This window comes from Mirounga leonina, unplaced genomic scaffold (genome assembly GCF_011800145.1).
Source record: "Mirounga leonina isolate KUSES-001 unplaced genomic scaffold, KU_Mleo_1.0 Mir_321, whole genome shotgun sequence".
NCBI lineage: Eukaryota > Metazoa > Chordata > Mammalia > Carnivora > Phocidae > Mirounga > Mirounga leonina.
The window spans coordinates 1,821,964-1,839,167 of NW_023270680.1; the positions used below are offsets into that span (position 1 = coordinate 1,821,964).

Here is a 17,204-nt window from a genome sequence, read left to right on the forward strand (position 1 = left end):
CTTCCAGCTCACAACCGCAGAAAGAATGTCAGTAGGGAGCACATTCTGGGGACTACTTGGTGATCTTGTCAACGTGAGACCTTCAGAAACCTGTCCTGCCTCTAAATCCTGACCACGTGTGTTCCCTGCGTAGCCTCATACGTGAGCCCAGTCAGTACTTGTCCTGGGCCTCAACAGTGACTAAGGGGAGTCGTTTAGAGTGAAAAAGGCTGTGAGCCTTCTGAACTGCAGTCTCCCTCCGGTGTGGCCATCTGCCTCCCTTGTCCCTCCATACACTTCTCATGCCATGCCGAGGCTTCTCATCTGGATGGCAGTCAGCTCGCTGCCTGTGGAGCTGGCCTTCTGCACCGCTGGCAAAACATCACGACCCACTGCATCCATAGACAAGGGGCTCAAGGCTCCGACTTGCTCTCCGTGTGGTGCTGATATTCTCCTCTTCTTAATTCCTCCCTAGGCCACTGGCTTCCCAAGTCAATTTCTAAATTTTTGGAAACCCTCTAACTCATGACAGGCAACAAAATAAAAAATAGATAAATGGGAGCAGATTAAATGTTAGAAACTTCTGTGTGTTAAAAAAAATAGTCAACAGAGTGAAAAGGCAACCTGTGGGATGGAAGAGAATAATTGGAATTCATATATCTGATGGGCAGTTCATATCCAAAATACATACAGAACTTGTACAACTCAACAACAAAAGAATAACCTAATTAAAAAATGGGCAAACGGACAAGAATAGACGTTTCTCCAAAGAAGATCCAACAGTGGCCAATAAATATGTGAAAAGATGCTCAACATCACTCACCATTAGGGAAATGCCCATCCAAACTGCAGTGAGCTGTCACCTCACACCCGTCAGGATGGCCACCGTCAAAAGAACAGAAAACAGCAAGTATTGGCAAGGATGCAGAGAAGCTGGGGCCCCGAGCACAGTTGGTGGGGGTGGAAAATGGCGCAGTTACTGTGGAAAACAGGATGGAGGTTCATCAAAAAATTTAAAATAGAATTGTCACATGATTCAGCAGTCCCACTTCTGGGTGTTCATCCAAAAGAATTGAAATCAAGATCTCTGAGATACTCACCCGCCCAGGTTCATTGCAGCATTTTCATAATAGCCAAGATGTGGAAGCAGCCCAAAATGTCCATCAACAGATGAATGGATAAGCAAAATGTGGTCCATGCACATGGTGGAATATTATGTACCTTGATAGAAGAAGGTGATCCTGACACCTGCTACAACATGGATGAACCGCGAGGACACTGTGTTCAGTGAAGTAAGCCAGTCACGAAAGGACAAACACTGTGTGATTCCACTTCTATGAGGAATCTGAAGTAGTCAAAATCATAGGAACAGAAAGGAGAACAGTTACCAGGGGCTGAGGTGGGAGGGAGGGAGAGTGAGTGTTTAGTAGGGATAGAGTTTCAGGATCACAAGATGAAGTTCTGGAGATCTGTCGTACAACAACGTGAATGCGTTTAACACCACTGAGCTATACACTTAGTGATTATGATGGTAAATGTAATGTTACGTGTTTTCTAACCATAATAAGACACACAAAGCCTCTAACTCATGAGCTTTTTCCTGCCCACAGTGTTGGACGTCACTTGTGTGGTTGGAAGGTTTCAGTATTGGTGATGATTTCAGTTGCAAATGTTAGCAGATTCAAGCAACAAATAAATAACTTAGTATGTATAAATGGCTTGGAAGAGTGCCTGATCCATGGTAAGCGCTACACACTCCTCTATCCAAAGCCCTCGGACCAGATGTGGTTTGGAATACAATTTCTTTTTCCCAATTAGCTGTTTATGGTGCCTGTATCACATATAATGTTGTATCTTTGGCAGCACCCTATAATTAAACATGTTATTTCTCTAGAGCAATATATGAATCTTCATAATAAATGGGAAAATTGAGACTATAAATTCCTTCATTTTAGTTTAGGTCAGGAGCATTGCCAAAAAGTTATGAAAAAAAAAAAAACCCAAAGTAATTTCTCAGAGCTTTTGGGCTTCAGAATTGTGTATGTGGGATTATGGACATATGTTCTATCCTCCCTGGTCTATAGATGAAGAACCTGAAGCACCAGGAGGTCCCGTGCCTCATCCAAGGTCAGAGCAGGCTCTGGGGGAGACAGCGTGGCTCCAGACTCCATGCTCTTATCTGATGAGCGACACAGACCATTTGTTAATAAGACTTTGGTGATATCAGGCTCAACTGGAGTTATATCTCATTTGTTGTTTTCTTTGCGTGGGAGGTGCATTTGATAACACATTGCGATTGTGTGTGGAGTGGCAGAATGTGCAGAAGGAGAGCATACCTGGGGGGGGGTCCTTGATCTTGTCCCCCTTACGTGGGACAGAGGCAGCCTCAGCACCACCCTTGCCTTGTGATTCTTCCCTTCTTCTGGTGCCAGTCTTCTTCCCAGTTCTTGCCATTTGGCCGCACCCTGGTTGCCATTGACCTGGTGGTGATGGTCCCCACTCCTACCCCATGTGCTCCCCTCGTGGCCTGGGGAGGGACCCTGTGCCCCTGCATGCACCTGCACATGAGTAGGGCAGGCTGGAGGCACTGGGAGTTTATGCCCTGGGATCAGCCCTCGACCCATATGTGGATGGGAACTCAGCAGCCTCCCCTCTCTCTAGGGCTATCCTGCGGATGTCGAGCTCCCAGGCTCTGCAGTTACAACCAGACATGAGCGAACCCTTTCCTGCCTTTCCTCCCTTCCTCCTCTCACTTCCCCTCTCCCCAGTAGGCTTTGTATCTGTGACCCTGGCTCAGCAAAGTGTCCTGTGACTGGATCCGCCTCTCAGGACTGGGTGTTGTCAGAACCACCGAGCCGTAGCATTCCACAGCACCATTGCAGTAGGGCCACTTTCCTCTTTCCCAGCAAAGGACGGTATTTCTCCTCGCCACTGTGGTAAGGCAGCCCTCATGCCTAATCACGGATGAGTGCCGGGGGCCCACAGAGAACAGTTCTGTGTAGTTTCGATGGCAAGCTTTACTGGTAATTTTTTCTCACCTCACTCATGAAAGGACTTCAACCCTAGTGGCTGTTGGCTGTCCCTGTGTGGGAATAGGTCTGTTTCTCTTCTCTTTCATTGGGATACTTTACACACAGCAGGGTACTATTTTGCAATATTAGTGTTTGCCTCACTCCTTTCTGTCTCAGCTTTTCCATCCGTCCACACAGGGGAGCAGGTAGCAGGTCAGCATTTCATGGTTTCTAGGAAAGTGTGTGGGGGGAGAGGTCCAAGGGAAATCCCATGTCTTTGGCAGCACCCTATAATTAATAATTTGCACTAAGGGGTCACAAACATTTCTCAGATTTGAGAGAGATGGTTAAATACTGTATCCCCATTTTGAAGATTCATAATGCAAACCAGTATGTTGAAGCTCAGAGCATGTTTCTGACATAAATGATTTTAGCATTAGTCAACCTGCTATTTCCAAGTGTATACAGACACAGAACATGTTTTTATCAGGGTATGTTACTGATATTATCTGGGCCAGTTTCTCCAGAAACCTTGGATTAGGGGATCCCCCAAGACCTCAAACTCATTCAGCTGCCTCCATGATCAGGTCCACGAATCCATCTAATCTTCTCTACCACTGCATTTCCACATACATCTTTAGATGGGAATAGAGGGTTGTCTCATTTTTCTGGAACTCCCACCTATGTACAAATTAAGCACTTATCGTCCAAGAAATCTTTCCTAATGCCTTCCATCATTTTATTAATAACAAACGCTAACACTTCATAAACATTTGCTGTGCACCATAAACTCTGACTAAAGCCCTTGTCATGCATTATTTCACTCAGCTGTTAGCATCCTCTGAGGGCGGGTATATGATTAGTTTTTCTAGATCTCAGCTTTCTCATCTGCAAAATGAGCCCCAAATCCTCACCCAGGACTGCACAACTGGAACGTAGCAGGGATATAACTCAAACTGGCTTCCATCTGACTTCAGAGCCTTCCCTCTCAACCACTATGCTGTCCCTTGTCTCGCAAAAAATCCTTATCAAATCCCTGTAAAGGTTTGATCAGGCTAGTTTTGTTTCCTTATTGTCTCTTTAAATTCACTGCTTTACACTAAATGTCCTATCTTCAGTTAAGTTGCAAATTCAGAGCTTAAGTCAAAATGATAGATATCTCTCAGAAAATACTTGTTTTCTTTCAGGTAGTTGGGGAGAGTGGCAGCTGTCTAAATCCATATCTCACCACAATACAAAACAAGAACCCATAAAACTACACAAACCCAGGATACAGGCATAATGAGAAGACAATGCACAAATTTAAGTTGCTTTTAAGTTTAAAAAGATAAAGAAATCTCATTAAACCATCTCTCAGACTTTTTTTTTGCAAAGCTTTGTTGCAGGCAAAGGCAGTCTGATTTAAAAACCAAAAATGCTGCACAGAAGAGAGAAGAGGGGAGTGAGCAGCAGGTGTAAACTTACTCTAAAATCACCACCGGAAGGATAGGGTTCTCCTGCTTGTGAAAATACTGGAAAAATTGTGTTAGTAGACTACAGCACTGATTATAGGAAAGCAACTTAAAAATATGTGATTGCAGGTGGTAGGCTTTAAAAAGCATAGCTTCTGGGGAGAAAAAGACAAAAAATAAGGGACAGGCGTGCTCGCTTCGGCAGTACATATACTAAAATTGGAACGATACAGAGAAGATTAGCATGGCCCCTGCGCAAGGATGACATGCAAATTCGTGAAGCGTTCCATATTTTTCCTGGGTGGCTCAGATGGTTAAGCGTCTGCCTTCAGCTCGGGTCATGATCTCAGGGTCCTGGGATCGAGTCCCACATCGGGCTCCCTGCTCCTTGGGAGCCTGCTTCTCCCTCTGCCTCTCTCTCTCTCTCTCTCTCTGTCTCTCATGAATAAATAAATAAAATCTTTAAAAAAAAAATAAGGGACAGGCGCTTTTAGTGACTGGGTAATTAAAAAAAAAAGGAAGAAAAAGGAAAAATTAAGGTCTTGAAAGACAAAAGTACTAGGAAAATCAGAGGGTCCACAGTCACTCTGTGCATCAACAAGAACTCACCCACCAAAGAAACTGGGTGACCCTTTAGACAAAGAGGACACCGTGCCCCTAGAGTAGAAATTTTGTAAACCACCACTCATATGCAGACTGAACAATGTGAAACTGAACAGATCTATAGGAAGTTACCAGAACAATGTGAAAAATGAGAATTGACACATGTCAGCTGTTGAAACTTCTCCCCTAAAGATAATGATGAAGTAAAAAGAAACTGTAAGGTGTGGTCCAAGTGAATTAAATGTATTCATAAACAGACATTTATAATATGAAGAACCACCTTGAACCAGGAATCAAACATTAAAAACAAAAATGGAGAGAAAAACAGGAAAAATAATGAAAAGAGAGTTGAACTCAGGAAAGAAATGAAGAAAAAAGACAAGACCATCTCAGAAGTGAGGATGACTCCAGTGAAATGCAGTAGGGGCAACTGAAGAAAGGCAAGAAGGCAACCAACACATGAAAATAAGATAAAGGAAGAAGTAAAAATGATCAAACAGAAAGAGGTTGAATGGGGAGATGAGCAAAGAAGAAACTATATACATATAATTGAAGCCGCTGATGTAGAAAATCAAACAGTGGAACAGAACTCATGTGTAAATTGTAACCCAGGAAAACTTCATGGACATAAAAGACCTGAATTCATATCCTGAAGGGGCCGCTGAGTAGCTGGGAAAGCAAGAGGGAATATAACTTCATGATGTGTTCCAGTAACACTATTAGGCTTGAAAGATAAAGAAAAATATTCCAAGGTTTTCAGGTTTAAAAAAATTAAATATTTTGTAAGAGCCAAAGAATCTGTAATTAGAATTCTCAAAAACAACATAAAAAGCAAAGCAACGGGCACCTGGGTGGCTCAGTTGGTTGAGCGACTGCCTTCGGCTCAGGTCATGATCCTGGAGTCCCTGGATCGAATCCCGCATTGGGCTCCCTGCTCGGCAGGGAGTCTGCTTCTCCCTCTGACCCTCCCCCCTCTCATGTGTTCTCTCTCATTCTCTCTCTCTCAAATAAATAAATAAAATCTTTAAAAAAAAACCCAAAAAAACAAAGCAACAATGGGACAGAATTTCAAAAAACCCAGTGAAAGAAAGAGTGAAAAGAACCTTTATTTTCAGTCCAACTGTGAAGCGTCAGGACTATAGACCCCCAACGAGTTGGGGAGTTGTGTGCCCATGCCCCCCTTCTTGAGGAATCAGAGAGGATGAGCTTCATCTAAACAAGAGAGCACTAGAAGAACTCCAGGAAAAGGACAGTAATGTGCATGGTGGCCTGAGTGTATAGAAGGCTAACACAAGGGTGGAGACAAGGCAGAAAGACTGGTATGCAATTGTTACACTTTATGAGGGACAGAAATAATGGGACTGAAAACCGAGAGGAAAAGGTAGAAGGAAAAAGGAAAGAAAAATAAATGTATGGTCTGTTGGGAAATAGGTGGGAGATGAAGTATGCCATTAAGGACTGATACATCCAGTAGTAAGAAATTAAATAAACAAAGCAAACTAAGGGTAGCAAAAAGGACACAGGTACAGAGGTAAACACTGCAACAAAAATACAAATATTCCCAAAAACAAAAGAAGGAAGGTTTTGTAAAAATAAAGAGCAATGCAGTACATGTCATACCGAGAAAGGAACATAACAAAATAACATAAGACACATAACTTATAAAACATTATCACCAAGTTAACATTTGACATACCAGTCATATCAATAATTAGCAGTGGACTTAACTATGAAGATACGGAGATTCCTAGGTTGTTCCTTAAAGCAGGACATAACAATTACCTAACCAGAGACCACCTAAAACAAAGCGATTCAGAAGGATAAAAATGAAGAGATGGGTGGAGGCATACAAGGCCAACGGGAGCAGTAAGAGAGACGAGGTTGCTGTCCTGATATCACGGTACTGATAATAATACTGGTACTAAGGAACTATGCCTAGGAGCATTAAATGTGACAGACAAGGATATTTTCAAGTGTGAAAGCAAAGTATGTGATGGAGATGTAACAGGACTGAATATGTCCATCCAAAGAGGTGAAGGATCTATACTCTAGGAACTACAGAACACTCATGAAAGAAATTGAAGAAGACACAAAAAGATGGAAAAACATTCCATGCTTATGGATCAAAAGAATAAACATTGTTAAAATGTCTATGCTACCCGGAGCAATCTATACCTTCAATGCCATCCCAATCAAAATTCCAATGACATTTTTCAAAGTGCTGGAACAAACAATCCAAAAATTTGTATGGAATCAGAAAAGACCCTGAATCGCCAAGGAAATGTTGAAAAAGAAAAAGCTGGGGGCATCACGTTGCCCGATTTCAAGCTATATTACAAATCAGTGACCACCAAGACAGCATGGTACTGGCACAAAAACAGACATAGAGACCAATGGAACAGAATAGAGAACCCAGATATGGACCCTCAACTCTTTGGTCAAATAATCTTTGACAAAGCAGGGAAAAACATGCAATGGAAAAAAGACAGTCTCTTCAATAAATGGTGCTGGGAAAATTGGACAGCCACATGCAGAAGAATGAAACTCGACCATTCTCTAACACTGTACACAAAGATCAACTCAAAATGGATGAAAGACCTCAATGTGAGACAGGAATCCATCAAAATCCTAGAGGGGAACATAGGCAGTAACCTCTTTGACATCGCCCACAGCAACTTCTTTCAAGATACATCTCCAAAAGCTAGTGAAACAAAAGCAAAAATGAACTTTTGGGACTTCATCAAGATAAAAAGCTTCTGCACAGCAAAGGAAACAGTCAACAAAACAAAGAGGCAACCCACAGAATGGGAGAAGATATTTGCAAATGACACTACAGATAAAGGGCTGGTACCCAAGATCTATAAAGAACTACTCAAACTCAACATCCAAAAAGCAAATAAGTCAAAAAATGGGCAGAAGGCATGAACAGACACTTCTTTGAAGAAGACATACAAATGGCTAACAGACATATGAAAAAATGTTCATCATCATTAGCCATCAGGGAAATTCAAATCAAAAGGACATTGAGATACCATCTTACACCAGTTAGAATGGCAAAAATGGACAGGGAAAGAAACAACAAATGTTGGAGAGGTTGTGGAGAAAGGGGAACCCTCTTACACTATTGGTGGGAATGCAAGTTGGTACAGCCACTTTGGAAAACAGTATGGAGGTTCCTCAAAAAATTAAAAATAGGGCTACCCTATGACCCAGCAATAGCAGTACTGGGTATTTACCCCAAAGACACAGATGTAGTGAAAAGAAGTGCCACATGCACCCCAATGTTCATAGCAGCAATGTCCGCAATAGCGAAACTGTGGAAAGAGCCGAGATGCCCTTCAACAGATGAATGGATAAAGAAGATATGGTCCATATATACAATGGAATGTTACTCAGCCATCAGAAAAGATGAATACCCAACTTTTACATCAACATGGATGGGACTGGAGGAGATTATGCTAAGTGAAATAAGTCAAGCAGAGAAAGACAATTATATGGTTTCACTCATCTGTGGAACGTAAGGAATAGCATGGAGGACATTAGGAGAAGGAAGGGAAAAATGAAGCGGGGGAAATCGGAGGGAGAGATGAACCATGAGAGACTATGGACTCTGAGAAACAAACTGAGGGTTTTAGAGGGGAGGGGGTGGGGGGATGGGTTAGCCCGGTGATGGGTATTAAGGAGGGCATGTACTGCATGGAGCACTGGGTGTTACACGAAAACAATGGATCGTGGATCACCACATCAAAAACTAATGATGTATTGTATGGTGACTAACATAACATAATAAAATTAAAAAAAAAAAAAAAGGACTGAATATGTCTGCAACAATGAGCCCAACCAGCAACTGCTGTCATGAAACAGAATTACGGACATGCAAGGAGACCTAGACAGAAGCCCAGTAACACATCCCTCTCCATGTGGGACAGATCACCCTGACAAGATCAGTAAGGATACAGAGCGCCTGCACAGGAGGACAAGGGAAATCTTATGGTACATATTGAATAAGATGTCCTGGTAATAGAGAATGCATCTCCTTCTCAAGTGGGCGTGGCTCATTCACCCACTTAACTGTATAATAGTAAACGTTAACAAACACCCGTGAGTCCCCAGAAGTGACATACTACAAATTTCTTTGACTACGGTATAATAAAACTTGAGATTATTAACAAAATCCAAAAAGAAAAAGGCCCTTCCTTCCTTAATAACCATGTTATTAAATGATTCTTGGATGGAAAGGGAAATGTAAATTACCATTGCAGAATTTGTAAACGCTGATGATGAAAATTAAATACCAGAATCTGCGTGATATATTTAAAGCAGTGATTGGAAGGAAATTCATAGCACTAGACTTTATCAATAAAAATGAAAGTATGAACATAAATGAAGTATCAGTTCAAAAAACCAGGGAAATAAGCAGCAAAGTCAACCAAAAATGAGCCTGTGGAGGGGAGTGGTTAAGTTAAAAGCAGAGACTAAACTAGAACACTCTATACCAAGTTGAAACCCTCTTGCTTTGTGAAGTTAATAAATATACAAAGCACTCGCTAACTTGGCTGGAAAAAAAAGAAAGCAGAAAAATAGAAAACAAATGACAAAGGGAGCTAACAATTGAAACACTGGGAAGGGGGTGAGGCCCCGTGGAATCGGGTGGAGGGAAAGGTGGCTGCTGCACTGTTATATGTGATGCCTCAGGCAGTTCTGTGTGGAGCTGGGCTGTATCTTCAGATTACCCCCAGTTTGAGGCAAGGGGGCTCACCCTTTGGATTCCTGCACTAGCAAGTCACTGACAGGTCATGACTATGGGCAAGGCACTTCCATGTGACCAAGGGCAATTCCAGCCCTCAGCCCAGATTGCCAGCAGCTGGGTCCAAATGCAGTGGTCCTGCAGAGGGCATCTTGGTGGACTGCCACACCCTGTGTGATCATCTTTGTGTTCAGTCTTCATTCTCCAGTGCTCAAGTATGTTAATTTAAAAAAATTTTTTTATTGTTATGTTAATCACCATACATCATTAGTTTTTGATGTAGTGTTCCATGATTCATTGTTTGTGCATAACACCCAGTGCTCCATTCAGAACCTGCCCTCTTTAATACCCATCACCAGGCTAACCCATCCCCCCACCCCCCTCCCCTCTAGAACCCCGGTATGTGCTATGGTGAGCGCTGTGAATTGTGCAAGACTGTTGAATCAAGTATGTTAATTTTTGACACAGCTCTGTTCCTGATAAAAATGGCTTAATCCTGTGCTGCCTTCCAAATGAGCTTGTTGATGAGGAATATGTGTGAAAAAATCTCAGTCTCTGAAATCCTAAAAGTCATCTATATTAATTATTGCTGCATAAGAAATTACTCCAATCTGGGGTGCCTGGGTGGTGCAGTTGGTTAAGCATCTGACTCTTGGTTTCGGCTCAGGTGGTGACATCAGGGTCATGAGATCGAGCCCTGTGTGGGGCGCCATGCTCAGTGTGGAGTCGGCTTGAGATTCTCTCTCCATCTCCCTCTACTGCTCCTGCTCATACTCTGTCTAGCTCTCTCTCAAATAAATAAATAAATAGATCTTAAAAAAAAGGAGGAATTACTCCAATCTTAGCAGCTTTAACCACAAACAGACTTGACCTGGCTGGGTGGTTCTGGGTCAGGCACTCACTAGGTTGCAGTCAGGCTGTTGGCCAGGGCTGTGGTCATTCCAGCTGGGGCTGGGGGTTCAGCCTCCAGGTTCACTCCTGTGGCTGTTGACAGGGGCACTTGCTTCCTTGGTGTGTGGGCCTCTCCTAATAGGGCTTCCCCCACAGTGAGTGATCCCAGGGGGAGGAGAGAGACTCACGGAGCCGTTCCACCCCTCTTGGCCTGTGAACCACAGGAGGGAAGGAGTGTCTGAGTTTGCTAGGGCTGCCAGAACAAAGTACCACAAGCTAGGTGGCTAAACCAAGAGAAATGTATTTTCTCACAGCTCCAGAGGCTGGAAGTCTGAGATCAAGGGGTCAGCACTGTTGGTTCCTTCTGAGAGCCGGGATGGAGAATCTGATGCATGCCCCCCCCCCCCGCCCCCACCCCGCCGCCCAAGAGCTTCTGAAATTGCTGGTAGCTTTTGCCATTCCTTGGCTTGTAGTTGTATCACGCCCCCGTCTGCCTTCATCTTTCCATGGCCTCCCTGTGTGCATGTCTGTTTCCGTGTCCCCATTTCCCCACACTCATAGGGATAAGTCAGGCCCACCATGACATTATTTTAACTTGATTACCTCTGTAAAGACCCTTTTTCTAAATAAGGTCACATAAACAGGGACTGGGGGTTAGGACCCCAGCGTCTTTTTTGGCGGAACGCAATTCAATAGAACAGAATAAAACCCTGTTGGTTTCAGGGGACTAGCAGGGAAAGGGCATCCTTTCCTGAGGGCTAGGTGGGGGAACAGCTTGGCAGTGGAGTTCTCACGCATTCTCTTGCATTTTTCTACACTTTCAAGATTTCTTACCTACACAAGGATTAATAATACCTCGTCTGGGAATAGTTTCCTGACCACATTGGGAGGCGTTATGTATTTCCCAGGCCCTGTGACTTTTGGCAGTGTTACCAAGATCAGCCGGGATTAGGAAGTCTACCGAGGTTGGTAAGCTATGGCTAAAGCTTCCTTAAATGTGAGGAGACAAAGCACCTGCCTCCGCCCTATAGGAGAGCTGATGGAAAACGGACCCAGCTTCCAGGTCTTAAGAACTTCAGTTGGAGGCTTTATGAAGTTTTCTTCCATAGATACAATGAAGCTGACCAGTCACTTCTGTGTGAAATCTTGATAAACTGTGGGAATTCTGGATTTAGGAAACTATTCATATTTATCTGGTAAGTTTTCACCCAAGAATTCCAAAGAAATTACCCATATTGGTGCTGCTGTCGCCACCCCTGCTGTGTTACACCCATTCTCACTGTTGGTGGGTCAGTGGTTTACGGTTTACGCTATTTGGATTTGCAGATGGTCTTCCTAGGTGGCAAGAATGAGCCAGCTGGACCTGAGTAAGGGGCTGAGGCGGATCGGTTGGTAAGTGAAGGATTTGAAGTTCATAGCTGAAGTCAGCCTGCAGAGACCTTGAATCTCATCTGAAACCTGCCTGCCTTCCAACAGGGCAGGGAGCCACCGCATGCCCTTGAGTAGGAGGAAGGAAGTTTGTGAGGTCTATATAAGACATCATTGTGGTTGTCCTTCATACTAAGCAGAATAACGAGGAAGGGTCATCCCATGCCTGCAGTCAGTCTGTGGGTTCACAGACAAGCAGTCCTGCGTGGCTGGTTCTTTAAGTCCACAGGCTTAACATTTCCAACCTCTCTCTGTTTTCTCTCATCAAAGGCCACTGTAATCTTAGAGACATCTTCTTCAACACGGTGTTTGTCTGCTGCTGGTTAGGCAAATGGCAAACCAAAGTGCCTGCTCAGGGAAATTAATGCCCTCATTTGTCACCAGCCTACACAGCAAAAGCACTGGTGCCCTTTCTTGCTGATTGACTAATGGCTTTGAGGAAAGAAAGTGATAGGTAGAATGCTTCTCCTGGAAGGAAAAACTGATAAAGAGATTGACTACCCAAATCTTTTCCATTTCAATGAGATGTTCTCTCTGCTCAAATTAAATGAGCTTGTCAAAATAAATAAGAAGGTATGGTCACTGTGGATGGTGGAAGCCGGGTGCTCAGTAGAGGAAATCGATCTAGAGGTGGGGATATTTCTCACTCGTTCTCTCTCTTTGCTCCAGGCTGGCAAGTCTCTGATCCAAATCACTTCTATGTGATTTTTCCTAAACCCAGAATTCCCACAGTTTATCAAGATTTCACACAGAAGTGAAATCTTATGATCACCGTTCATGCTTTCCATACAAATCCCACCTTTTGAGGCTGAGTGCAGTCTCTTCTCTTGGAAGCCAGAGCATCCTTTCTTGACTTTCTACCATTTGCAGCCTGTGCCATGCAATTTGGCACTTAGTTGGCTTCTCAGCTCTTGTGTAATTCTCACACTGAACTTCTTGCGGCCATCTATCACCTCTTACGCGAGGGTGTACTCCCCGCCCGCAGTGCCAGACTGAGGAAACAACAGGGACTCCCACATAACTGCCGATGGGTTGAACCTGGCAGGTGGAGCTTTCATCTGGTTTTTGCTGCCCAGCATCTGTTCCCTTCTTTCCTGGGCATAATCATATGGAATAATACCCTAGATGGTTCGGGAAACCACTCTTTCTGCCATTATCCACCATGTGCTTGGTGTGGGATTGACCATTCCTCAGTCAGTTAATCTCGTTCTGCTGGCCACAGCTATTGGTTCAGGATGGGCAGATGACCTAAGGTAATGATCAGAATAAGCCTCGGAGACTTTTCTGGGATGCGAGTTAGGGTCACTTGCATCTCCTGTCCTTGGGAACTACTAGAAGTCATCTTGTGACCTGGAGGTGAGCTGGCATTACCTGAAGGCAGAGGAGAGAGATGTTTGAGGCCACCATTGAACCATTGGCTCAGGTCAAGCCTGTGTACTTTCCAATTTGAGTAACCAGTAAAATTATCTTTATGCTTTAAGGCAGTTTGAACCACGCTTTTGTTACGAGTCACCAAATGGATATAGGAGATCCATACAACTCACAGCCATGCCTCTTCATGTGGACGTTGTATGTCTCCCTGAAGATCAGACGTCTTCAAAAAGAATCCTATTTGGACAGTTTGTTCTCATCATGATACTAATATCCACTTGACGTTTAGAAGGAGAATGTCGCAACATTCCTGCACCCTGTAGGGAAAGCTGTGGACCAGGAGGGGAAGTAGCAAGCAAACTTCCCCACTCTTGTACTTCTCTCCCTTCATGGAGGGTTTCTTGGAACTTTAGAGGAAAATGGAGAAAGAGTAGCAGTTGGAGAAGGGATGACTCCAAATTCATTTCCATGTTTCCGAGGTTCTCCTGTGCACCACCCCACTGCCCCAGAGCTCGACTCTGCCGAGGTAATGCCCTCCATCTCTTCTGGCCAAGCTCTCTGGTCTTTTCCTTCACATCCTTCTCACCACCTCTCGTCACACATCGCTCACCTGAGAACTGTTGACATTGTTGGCTGGATAATTCTTTGTTGTAGGGCTTTCCTTACACAGCAGACTGCTGAGCAGCATCCCTGGCCTCCACCCATTGGATGCCAGGAGCTCCCTCTGCTCCTCCCCAAGGTGTGCCAACCAAACATGTTTGCAGACATTGCCATACATCCCCTGAGGGTCAGAATCACCACCCCCGCCCCTGGCCTCTGCTGAGAACCTCTGCTCCATGGGTAGTGGAGGGGGTACACTTTGGAAAAATGACTTACCTCCGATATTCCCTCTTTGGAGACTCTGACTTGTCCCTTTAGCAAGCGGAATCCACTCACTCAGGATCTCCATTCTGAAATGACAAAAGAATCAGGGGTAGGACCCAGTCCCCCTAGCCTTGTGCAGATACTCTCAATCTCTGCTGGCAGCCAGTGAGCCAACGGACTACTGGAATTGTGTTGCCCACTGCAGATGCTCGTCATAAAGCAGGAAAACGTAACCCAGCACCGCTGTTTCGAGTTTGTATTAGGAAAAGAACAGTAGAGTGGACACTACTATTTGTCAAGCATCTGCATGTACCAGCCCATCACTGAACGCTTTCTGTTTCTCCGACCTAATCATCACAGAGGAGTTCCAAGGTCGGTGTTACTCCTCCACTGTATCGAGATACCTAACCTTCCTGAGCCTGACACTATGTCTTAGCAGGATTCCAACTTGCGTGTGCTGGATTCAGAGCTCACACAGTTTTCCTTCTACTGGACTGACTCTGCAGGGACAGATATCTTCTCCACACAGGGAAGGGTCTGAAGTCGGGCCAGTGGGAGGGGACAGCTGGGACAGGCCAGGTGCAGACAGACCCCTCCCACAGCGACAGGAACACTGCCAGGACGGTGGTAGCTTTACCTCCTCCTGTCCCCTGTCCCCTGCAGGAGACATTCGTCCCTGACTAGCCAGACATCCTCAGTTGGGTCCCGGCCATCATTAAACCTGCACGGAGATGAGCAACTTGTGTCCAGGGCTGAAAAAAGAAAAGGCCAGATTATTCAGTTATGTTGACCTACTGGTATAGATACAAGATGATTTGGAAAACAAAAATACAGACCTTTAGCTTTCTAGCTTTACAATGAGTCATAAATGATCCCAAGTGGATAACTGAGCTGCTCTCTGAACAAAACTTAATTATGTTAAGTATTCTGGAAAATGTAATGATTCGGCTGCAGGAACTCTACATCCCTTGGAAGTCATCAGCATCTTGCTGGTCTTCGAGATCTAATTTGCAGCTGGAACGCGATTGTGAGGGAAGAGTATCATTTAACACTTATCATCACATACCAAGTTTGCTCAATGCTGCACATGGGTGGAATCAGCTGAGCTCGTGTGGGTGTTCTGTGGGGCTTGAAGATCCGCTCGAGGCTTTTCCTTCCAGAGCTGCATCGGGTGCAGGAACGTGAGACTCAGGTGCGGCAGTTTGGGGGGAGAGGGTCTGGACAGGAAAGCAGCCTGTAGGCCGGCGGTGGCGCATTTAAGCAAGCCTGATTTGGGAGTTCTGGGGACTGGACTTGCTGTTTTTGAGGCCCAGTGTTTGTCATGGCTGAAATCCCCGCCTTGGTCCTCCGGCTGCGGAGTTGGAGCGAGTGGGAGCGGACTGTCGCAGCCCTGCAGCTGGAGCCTCCGGGAGCAGGCCTGAGCGGAGGAGGTCCCTCCAGGTCATAGTGATGGGGTTTGTACAGTAGTGTGGTTGGTCACGTCTGGAGCCCACGGCCAAGAAGGAATCCTTGAGACGTCTTTGGTGCAAAAAGGTGATTTTATGAAAGCACGGGGACAGGACCCGGAGGCAGAAAGAGCTGCTGCACTGGGGTTGTGAGGGGTGACTGATTAAATACTTGGGGTTTGGGGGAGGTAAGAACACAGGGAGGTGTCCAAAAGGACTTTCATCTGCTAAAGAAGATTCTCAGGATCCTGGGGGCCTGGCCATTGTCAAGCTAAGGTTGTTTTTCCCTCTAGCAGAGCATTCACATTCAGACAGATGGGAGCTTCCTGGAGGAAAGACATACACACCCCACCTGGGTGTGAGGGGGGGAGGTCGCGGGGCATCAACTCAGGCTTTGTGCTCAGCATGCCTTCTGCTCCCGCATTAGCTGGAATCAGCTTGAGGACGCAGCTTGGCTGCGGAATGGGGGCTGTCTGGCTAAGGGGGCGTCAGGAAGGGTTTCTAGGGTGTGGGCCCATTCCAGGTGATGTTGGGGATGGGTTATGGAAGTGATGCTTCGCTGTGGATATGGAGTGAGTGTCTGAGTGGGAAGCCTAATAAATCGTATCCAGGAGAGAGAAGACTGGCCCCAGGCTGACCGTCTTCACTTGTCAGGAAGCTCCGCAAGTCCTAGTAGGAGAGATGGGGGTGCTTTGCCCACGTTTTGTCTGTGTTCAGACAGGCCAGCGGAGTGCTCCTGTTCTGTCTCCATGTCTTGGGCCGCTTGCACGGGGACCTGTCTGGTGGTGATGATGTCCGTGCCCCTGCCACACTCGCGGGGCACCAGTTGACTCCTGGCAGGACTGCTTTTCTCTTCTTCCCGTTGAACTTTCCTGTCCAAATGGGACACCGCTGAGAGGGGCAGGGGCTGCCACTGATGATTCTGCTGGTATTATCGATGATGATCGAGTATTAAAGTGGGGCGGAGGCTGGGGTAGGTGGGCAATCAGCCCCTCAGTCCAGAAGCTTCTGCGCTGCAGATGAGCTGTTTGTGCATTACCTATATTCTTGCTTCGTTCCCCTAACTACCTCTAGAGGTAGGTCTGCCGGGCCAGTCGCACCCATTTTACAGAGGAAGAGAGTGGGCCCAGGTCAGGAGGGTGTGTGGCTCTGTGGCAGGACAGGAGCAGGGGCTGGGGACAGGCTCCTGCTTCCAGCTCAGCCAACAACAGCAAGAGCCAGGCAGGACTGGGGGAGGGTGCTCTTTGCCAGGATGTGTGTGGGACCAGGAACCTGCCAGCTGGGGAGGGAGTAGGTGGTTGTGCAACATTCCCAGGGCCAAACACAGCTGCAGGGGAGGGATGTTTTTGGCTGCACTGGCATTCAGCAAAGGCAAATGGTTTTGACATCCTGTGGGAGAGGAGGTGATCTATTG

At 45.5% G+C, this 17,204-nt stretch overlaps 1 long non-coding RNA gene and 1 other non-coding gene across 3 annotated transcripts in view; both read left to right on the forward strand.

The window, feature by feature from the left end:
• Positions 1–17,204, forward strand: part of LOC118026830 — a 116,130-nt gene that overhangs the window by 18,949 nt on the left and 79,977 nt on the right. The window lies entirely within an intron of this gene.
• LOC118026847 lies at positions 4,631–4,737 on the forward strand. Its single transcript, XR_004683700.1, has one exon. It is a non-coding gene; the product is annotated as a U6 spliceosomal RNA (small nuclear RNA).